Source organism: Ascaphus truei, chromosome 8 (genome assembly GCF_040206685.1).
Source record: "Ascaphus truei isolate aAscTru1 chromosome 8, aAscTru1.hap1, whole genome shotgun sequence".
NCBI lineage: Eukaryota > Metazoa > Chordata > Amphibia > Anura > Ascaphidae > Ascaphus > Ascaphus truei.
The window spans coordinates 104,452,298-104,462,297 of NC_134490.1; the positions used below are offsets into that span (position 1 = coordinate 104,452,298).

Below are 10,000 nucleotides of genomic sequence, written 5' to 3' on the forward strand. Positions count from 1 at the left end.
AGAGAAGAGAGAGAGAGAGAGAGAGAGAGAGAGAGAGAGAGAGAGAGAGAGGTGTGGAGAGAGAGAGAGGTGTGTAGAGAGAGAGAGGTGTGTAGAGAGAGAGAGAGGTGTGTAGAGAGAGAGAGAGGTGTGTAGAGAGAGAGAGAGGTGTGTAGAGAGAGAGAGGTGTGTAGAGAGAGAGAGGGGTGTGTAGAGAGAGAGAGAGAGAGAGGTGTGTAGAGAGAGAGAGGTGTGTAGAGAGAGAGAGAGGGTGTAGAGAGAGAGGTGTAGAGAGAGAGAGGTGTAGAGAGAGAGAGAGAGAGGTGTAGAGAGAGAGAGAGGTGTAGAGAGAGAGAGGTGTAGAGAGAGAGAGAGAGAGGTGTAGAGAGAGAGAGAGAGAGAGAGAGGTGTAGAGAGAGAGAGAGAGAGAAAAAGAGAGAGAAAGATTTAAGAGCCATTTCAATTCTTTCAATAAAATCAATGGAACAAAGAGAGACTAACTCTAGGACCTCTTGATGAACCTCTACCTGCAGAAATATAAAAGACGTTAAAGGAGATTTTTGATAAAAGAAATTAATTTATGTCTCTTTGAATTTTGAACAAACTAAGCTAAATGATACTTCTTTATGTATAACAATCTATGTATATTTATGTTACATGAATCATAAGCCCTGAGGAGCAAAGAGTGAAACGCTTTTGGTTGATCTGCAGAGGCCACCGTAGTTGTTTTACGAGCACCACACACGCATATGCAAGCTCTGGAGTCACACACGTGACCTGCGGACTGAAAATTGATGGAGGACAGAACTACCTGTTTAGTCCGTCATCCACACAGTATTGATTCGAAAAGAAAGCGGAGAGAACACTACCCCGTTTGAGTGTGGCGGACACCATCAAATTCCAGACACGGTAGAGGAAACCCTTCGAGTTCCACACAAGTCTCCAGTAATGTAGATAACCAGAGGGAGAATAAGGGGAATATTTACCTTGCTGGAAAGCTTTGTATTCGATATGCATGAAACTCAAGATAGGCATTTGAGAGTGTAACATTCACTTTTGTCCACAATTGTTTTAATAATATTGTATTATGCTATGGCCCTCTTTAAAGAGACACAAAGTGGGATAAATACTTAAAACAGCTTTTCTTTATCTCAGATGACCAGTTCCCCACATAAATTGGATACTTATAGGATGTATAGATGTATTTGATTCTTCAAATCAAAAAGCCCATTTAAGTGCTAAACATATTTATATTGTATGAAAATACTATTATAGTGTTACACCATAGTTCCCTTTTGTTTCTCAACTTTCCCACTTAGTCCACGTGCCAGAGGATATCTAATTTTTACCACAATTCATCCCAAAGGACCTGGAAATTCCCTCTGACTCTGGCATCAGGTCTAAAGTGTATAATAATTGACTGCCACAGGAAACCTGACTCTTGACAAAAATCATTTGTATGCAAGCCTTTCCTCATACACAGTACACTTATTTATTGCATATTACATCAACAAATGTGTTATATAGGAATTGAGTGTTGGCACTTTCTCTTTCACTTATTTTAGACAGACGTCTTTTGCACAAGATTTACAAGTTGCACCACAGGATTGTAGCTTGAGTTTCTTCCCACTTTTTTGGTGACACACACACACACACACTTTAAAACAGAATTGTTAAGATCTATAATATGCAGCACTGGTCTACAATATTTAAACATATTACCTACCATTGCCCCTCGGTAATATGCGGTGGTGATTGTTCTAAACCTTTCCTGTCCAGCAGTATCCCTGTGAATGACAGATAGATATTTTTCAGCTTTGTCCATTACTAGCACATAACCAGTGTGCTCGGGTTCGGCACATTGCGGATGGGGTACACAAATTGTTGGGAGGGGCTGGGATTGACCCAGTACATTGGTACATATTGGCCCAGTACATTGGTACATGTTGACCCAGTACATTGGTACATGTTGACATCTTAGAGAAAAGATGGAGGGTCCTAAATAATTTCAGGGATCTAGGCCAAAACCTTAAGGCAAGGATCTGCAAGGTAGTATTTCCTGAAATACTACCAGTGCCATGCGGTACCCCAGGGAGACAGTTGGAGAATAGGGAGGTTAATGCATGGTTAACAAAGTGTTGTAGGAAGGAGGGTTTGGGGTCTTTAGAGCACTGGGACTACTTTTCTGAGAGGTGCCATCTATACGGTAGGGACGGATTGCACGTCAATGAAGAGGGATCTTCTGTGCTAGGAGGGAGAATGTTAAAAAGGTTGGAGCAGATTTTAAACTAGGATGGAGGGGAGAGGGGAATGAAACAGATACCGAACTAAATAGAATAGATGAAGAAATAGCAAGGGGTTATGGAGGTAGAACTGGGGCAAGTGCGAATTTGACAAGCAGCGACACCCATACTAAACTCCGAAAATACTAGAAAACTTCTAAAGATTAAACCCAATTGGCGCAGAAAGGAATGAGCAGATAAGAAAATAGTACATACAGAAAAAAAACTGAAATGCATGCTTGCTAATGCAAAAAGCCTGACAGATAAAATGGGGGAGCTTGAATTAATAGCTGCAAGGGAGCAGTGTGATATCATAGGCATTACTGAAACATGGTGGGATGAAACTCATGACTGGGCAGTTCATTTAGAGGGTTATTCCTTTTTCGGAAGGATCGAGCAAATAGAAGAGGAGGTGGAGTATGTTTGTATGTTAAACCGGATCTAAAACCTATAATAAGGGATGATGTTTATGAAGGAAATTATGAAAATGTAGAGACCTTGTGGATAGAAATTAGCAGTGGAGGTAAAAGCATAAAGAAAAATGTTTGTAGGGATATGCTATATACCATCAAATATCTGAGATTTAGGAAGCTAAAATACTTTTGCAAATGGAGAATGTCAAAACTAGGTAATGTTTCATAATGGGGGATTTTAATTATCCAGACAGACTGGGGTAATGAGATTAGCATTACAACAAAAGGAAACAGGTTTTTGAGGGTGGTTAAAGACAATTATAGACCTCAAATTATTGAGGAACCAACTGAATTTGGCAAAATCAAACAATGTAATAGCAAATATTCAAGTCCTGCAACATTAGGGTAACAGTGATCAAAACATGGTCTTATTTGAAATAAATGATCAAAACATTGCGACACAAAATGGAGTAGTGAGCACCACAGCCAGCCCTGTGTATGGGAGGTCTGCTGTACTAGATGGGTATCCATTTCAAGCTCTTGACTCTGTAACCGCAAAGCAATTGAATAATTGGCTTGCCGTTAGATTTCAAGTGTTCTTACCGATACAATGTATCCGTACCTCGTTAGCGTGCAGAACCTGAAAGGCAGCAAGTCAATGGCCGTGGAAAGTAGGTCAATTGATGTGGGAACCAGGTGAACTTGGGTTCCCCAAGACAGCCTGTTCAATAAAGCAGGCCAACCTGTGAACGGAGGCACCCAGCATCCTGGTTTTTGGTGTGCAAGCATAAGGTAGTAAAACACAAACATATACATATAAATTGAAGTCAGGGTACACGGGAACATAAAGTTTTAATAAAGTGCATAAAACTGTGAATTTAAAATGTACAGGCAGGAACAGTTTTTTTCTGTAAGCCCGGGAAAAATCCTCTGACATGTAAATATGCTCGGGGTGAATGAGCTGAGGGTATTTTCTTTCCTGTACTTCAAAGGGGTCCCACTGAGCCGGAGACCCTCCGTCTAAAGAAGTGACAAGGATGAAAAGCCTCAGAGCACCATAATGTATACATGGCCGGAATCCTGATAAGTGGCAGATCCCAGGCCATTGACACCTTTGGGCAAAACCCCAGACTAAGGGGCGCCAACAAAGGGGTGTACCCCAAGTTGCTTGGGTGTCAAGCCGACACATGCGCTTTGCAAACCGGAAAGTCTTTTTGCCCGGTTTTGCAAACTGCGGGCAAAGCGGCCAATGGTGGGTGAAATATTCACACGGAGGGGGATTGGGTGCACACATTAAGGATACCCTTGATCAGCCTATCATACCACCGGACCATCCCCAGTGTGCACAAGATACCATTCATGATGTAACTATGCTTCACGAAGGACTTCATTCAAGCACAGCGGTAACGGTTCCAGTACGCAAGGGGTTAATAACATCGCAACCAAGAATTTACCCCAAACTTCGGAATTCGTTAGCCCTGGGGGACCCCCGAACGAATGCCTACGAAATACTTTGATTTGGCAGTTATTAGATCGGCAACTTGCGATCTAGCCACGGGACCTTTAAAACAGAGACTACATTTCTTGCGCTTTCGTGCAAAAGGACAATTTATTTTGTCTCCCCATCCCAGTAAGTGTTGTTTTAAGTGTAATCTGAAGTTGTCATGTGTTTGTCTAGCAAGGAAATAAAATCACAATTTATTTTGCTCCTTGTTGTGTTCAATCAAGTACCCAGAAATATAAAAAGTGTTGATAAGTTTGTGTCCATCGTGATATTCAGTAATAGCCAAACCATTAAATGTAATATTCAAGGACTCCATTTCCAAAGGCTCTGTACCAAAAAATTGGCGTAAAGCAGACGTAGTGCCTATATTAAAAAAAAGGAGCAAGATCACCACTGGGGAATTACAGACCTGTAAGCCTGACTTCAATAGTGGGGAAGCTACGTGAAGGTTTAATACAGGATAATATTCAGGAATACCTAATGGAAAACAAAATTATTAGTAATAGTCAGCATGAATTTATGAAGGATGGATCATGCAAAACTACCCTTGTTTCTTTGAGGAGGCAAGTAGGAATTTAGACAGGGTAATGTGGTCTACTTAGATTTTGCAAAGGCTTTTGATACGGTTCCACACAAGAGGTTGGTGTACAAAATATAGCAAATTGGACTCAGTAATAATATACAGGCATACCCCGCATTAACATACGCAATGGGACCATAGCATTTATGTAAAGCGAAAATGTACTTAAAGTGAAGCACTCCCTTTTTCCCCCACTTATCGACGTATGTACTGTACTGCAATCGTCATATACGTGCATAACTGATGTAAATAGCACATGTGTAACAGGCTCTATAGTCTACCCACTTGCGCAGCTTCGGTACAGGTAGGGAGCTGGTATTCCTGTTCAGGACATGCTGACAGGCGCATGCGTGAGCTGCCATTTGCCTATTGAGCGATATGTACTTACTCGCGAGTGTACTTAAAGGGAGTGTCCTTAAACCGGGGTATGCCTGTATGCACCTGAATTGAAAACTGGTTAAAGGACAGACAACAGAGGGTTGTCATAAATGGAACTTTTTCAGGTTGGGCTAAAGTCGTGAGTGGAGTACCGCAGGGATCGGTACTGAGACCCCTGCTTTTTAACTTGTTTATTAATGACCTTGAGTTTGGGATCGAGAGCAAAGTCTCTATCTTTGCTGATACAAAATTGTGTAAGGTAATAGAATCAGAGCAGGATGTAATTTCTCTTCAGAAGGACTTGGAGAGACTGGAAACGTGGGCAGGTAAATGGCAGATGAGGTTTAATACAGATAAATGCAAGGTTATGCATTTGGGATGCAAGAATAAAAAGACTACTTACAAATTAAATGGAGATAAATTGGGGGTATCCTTGATGGAGTTAGATTTAGGAGTGCTTGTAGATAGTAGGCTTAGCAATAGTGCCCAAAGTCACTCACTAGCTGCAAAGACAAAAAAGATCGTATCTTGCATTAAACGGGCAATGGATGGAAGTGAAGTAAACATAATTATGCCCTTTTATAAAGCATTAGTAAGACCAGGGCCTCCTCCTCATTATTACTCAGGATCACGACAGGGATTACGTTTTTCCTCCGAGGAGGAACAGCGAGACAGAAAACCTAATAGGGAGACAAGAGCCACAGGACTGCTTCTAATGTGCTATAAATAGCATACACATCCATCAGAGCTCCATACCCCTGATGAAGTGACGTCATGAGTCACGAAACGTGCGTAGGGTGGAGCTAGGACTAACATGAGATACGTGCAAGAGCAGGCTGAGGAGGGGAACGGCGGTGCACTGGTGATGTCAAAGGTGGTCTGGTGCTCCGAGTCGTGGCCGAGAGGAGGAGACCGTTACAGGATCCAGTCTCTACCCATACACCACGTACCCGGTATTCAAGCCTGCGGACGGCACGTCGGTCATCTGTTTTTTTTACTTCATTAGCATGTGAGTGCAATTGTTTGTGATCTTAATTGTTTTATTAAATGTGTTACGGTACTACAATATTTGCATTATCTTTGCATTTTATGTGTGTCGTGACTTTCAATTGATTGAGCTTTGGAGAAGGCAAAAGTGCAGAGGAATCTGAGACCAACTGTCATCCAGTCCCAAACACTCAAGCACAAGCCAAAGATACCTTTCAAGGTCTATGCTATTTGCTTTTCTGTAAGTAGTTAGCTTCTGTGTGTGTGTAATCTCCATAGCCAGAGAGTACTGCGCAATGGTCTTTTCTGTCTCATTTGGTTTCAGATATTGATCCACTTCCAAGAGAGCCCAAGAATATCATCAGTGTGGCATACGAACGTCATTCAGAGGTTTTGAACTTTAACATCCAGGTTTATTGATCTGGCAATGCGCCAAGGATTGTGCTCTTATTTTCCACCATTTCCTACTAGCCTTCATGGATAGGCTTGTTGTTTGTCCTTAGGCAGCCAACCCCCTACTTCATTCACATGTTTTTGCGGGTTTCATATTATTTTTTGCACTATAGAGGTTATTATTCCTTTGACATCACTGCACTGATTACTTCTATCACTGTTTTGTAAATAGGTTGAGCGCTTAGTATATGTTTTAGTTTAATCAAGTTTCATCATTAGTAAGACCACACCTTGATTGCCTCAGTATTGCTATGCTAGCTCTAGAGGCTCTCTCCTTGGATGGAGTGTGGGGAAGTTGAGAATACATAGCAGTGGGACCGCACAGGAGATGGAGGTAAATTAGCAAGTCTAAAACAATGAGAAATCAGACTCGTGGGATGGTCTAAGGACAATATGGACCTTCCGACCCCCTTCCCTTGTATGTCTTGTATTGATGAATTGCTTTTTTATGATTTGTCTCCAAATGATGTTCCCAGTATGTTGTAATATACTATTATGTTTGCATTGTTTTGAAAATCAAATCAAATTTTTAAGTTAAAAAAAAAAAGTTGTAGACTCCAAGTTTTCAATGTATTTGGATAGGTATCTATTACTATGCAGAAAGCCCTGGTAATGTAATTAGTCTGAGGGCCTGCATGGCAACGGCAGATCTTGGTAACGGATGGGCTAGGTGTCGGGACATCTGGCAGGCGGGGAAGGGCGGAGGAACAGGTCTGCGGATAGGCTTTCAGCAGGTGAGACTCTTTGTTGTAACCAAACTCTGTGGCGCCTACCCATCGGCCGAAAAAGAGCTGGCCAAGGAAAGCCATTGCTGATGTCTTCCATGTTAGACATAGACCCTGCTGGGCTATGTAAAGAGACTGGCCGATCAGAGAACCAGAGCATCCTTAGTCTTGAGCCTGTGAAGCGATGGTGGGCTTTATGAAAGTGCTCTGCTCCGAATAGCAGAGTGCTCGGCACGGAGTTGTCGGGGGAAAAAAGCCTGGCCGAGCGGAGGCCTAGTCCCGTATTTTGCGGCCAATTTCTGAGAAGAGAACGTAGCGGGAGGAGCACTGCGGTTCTCCCGAAAAGAGAACCGGGTATTCCTGGACATGCAGCGGACAGGGTATGTCTACCTGAACCGGGCTCCCTGCACCAAGTTGAGGCTAGTGACTCAGCACAGACTCCCAGCTGGTATGTATTTACTTTATTTTGTGCAATTTATGTATGTCTGCGGGCTTGCCCGAATCAACGCAATTTCTTCAATAATTTTGTCCTGCCTAGTGAATTAGGTTAAAAGTACTGGTCTCCAAGGACAGTAGTCATAGAGGGAAGCGAGAGTTTGGCAGGAAGAGAGACACCCATATTACATACAGATAATACTTGTATACTTCTAAAGACTAAATCCAATTGGAGTAGAAAGGAAGGAGCAGATAAGACAACAGGAGCACAGACTAGAAAAAAACCTTAAATGCATGCTTGCTAATGCAAGAGACAGATAAAAAGGTGAACTTGAATAGCTAGAAGGGAGCAGTATGATATTATAGGCATTAGTGATGCATGATGAGATAAATTTAGAGGGTTATGGCCATAGGGATTGAGCAAATAGAAGAGTTAATGGAGTATGTTTACATATTAAACCAGATCTAAAACCTATAAGAAAGGCAAGTGGTTTATGAAGGGAATGTTGAAAGTGTAGAGGACTTGTGATTAGAAATTAGCACTGGAGGTAAAAAGTATGAAGAATGTTTGTAGGGGTATGCTATAAAACACAAAATATCTGATTGAGGAAGCCAAAACACCTTTTCAAATGGAGAAGGCTGAAAAACTAGGTCATGATTTTAACCATCAGGACAGACTGGAAAGGAATCAGGTTTTTGGTGTTGCTCAAGACAAATACATGACCCAAGTTATTGAGGAATAAACCAGGAGAGGGGCAATACTGGATTTGGTCATATCAAACAATGTAGAAGTAACAACAAATATTCAAGCCAGGGAACATTTGAGAAACAGTGATTATAACTTGGTCCCATTTTAAATAATAAACCATATATGGTTTTAAACAAAGACTTAACATTTTAGAAAGGCAGATTTTAATAAACAGGAATAAAGTACAATGAATAAATTGTAATTACGTTCTTGGAGGGAAAATGTGGAAGATACATGGGCAGTCTTTAAAACATTGTTAGAAAAGCACACTTATCAGTTTATGCCCTTGGGTAATATAAAAGAAACAAGTCTAAACCAATGTAGCTAAATAAACAGGTAGGGGAAGAAATGGAAAAGGGGCAAGCATTTAAAATTGTTAAAGTCAGAAGGGACAAAGTCATATCAGAAATATAAAAAATTGCAAAAGGACAAACAAAATTAACAAAAATTGAAAATGAAAATTAGGATTGCAAGAGATATAAAACGTAAAAAGTTATTGAATAAGTACCGTAATAACAGAGGTAAGAACATAAAATATAGGACCATTTCAGTGTGAGATGGGCAGGCAGATTATTGGAGAAGAAAAAGCAGAGGTAATAAACAAATTATTTGCCTCTGTATTTACGAGAGAAGAATCAATTGCAAAAATAGTGCCACAGAAAGAAGCCACAACCTCTATATTAAAAAACAATTGGTTAACAAAAAGTTTGTAGGCGGCTTGATAGAAATGAAAGTAAAATTAGGCACCTAACCCCAATATAGTATGCACGCAAGAGTTTTAAAGGAGCCACGTTTAGTAATAGCAAACCATTAGATTGAATAGGACTCCATTTCCACAGGCTAAGTACCACAAGATAGGCACCACATCTGCTTTACGCCAATGTTTAAAAAAGGGAGCTAGATCACAAGTGGGGATTTGCAGATCTGTTAACCTGAGATCAATAATGGGGAAGGTACTTTAAGGCAGGGGTGAGCAAACTTTTTATGCCGAGCCCCCCTTTTTATCCATGAAATTTCTCGGGCCCCCCCTGCCTGATGTAATCAAAATCCCATGAAAAAAAACCCTTTATTAAACGGTATACAATGTAAATACAAATATGTCTAAGGCCACGCATATAGTGCCCGCGACGTCACCCGTCGCCGCTAGCGAAAGTTGTATTTCGCTTTGCGGCGGCGGCGTGGGCGACCAGGCCATTGATTGGTTCAGGGGCTGTCATATGAGGCGACAGCCCCTTAAAAATCAAATATTGCCGGCTTCAAAAAATCGCGTTGCCACGTCACGCTTACTATAAGCGCACGCGGCGGCGCCAATGCATTTGTTTTCGGGCGACGTTGCGTCGCCGGCACTATAAGCGCAGCCTAAATACTTACATACTTCAACAGCTCGCTCTTGCAAAATTAGGCTGCGTCCACGCTGCCGCTGAGAGCGGTGACATCACCAACTCTCCAAGCATGAGCACAGGGTGTCCTGCATAATTTTGCAAGCACGAGCGGGGAAGTGTTTACACTTTTTTTT

The 10,000-nt window shown here is 41.6% G+C and overlaps 1 long non-coding RNA gene across 1 annotated transcript in view; it reads right to left on the reverse strand.

The window, feature by feature from the left end:
- Nucleotides 1-1,462: 1,462 nt before the first annotated feature.
- LOC142500996 (uncharacterized) overlaps nt 1,463-10,000 on the reverse strand; it is a 12,506-nt gene continuing 3,968 nt past the window's right edge. The window contains exon 3 of the long non-coding RNA XR_012803399.1: nt 1,463-1,766. This is a non-coding gene — a long non-coding RNA (uncharacterized LOC142500996). The remainder of the gene's footprint in view (nt 1,767-10,000) is intronic.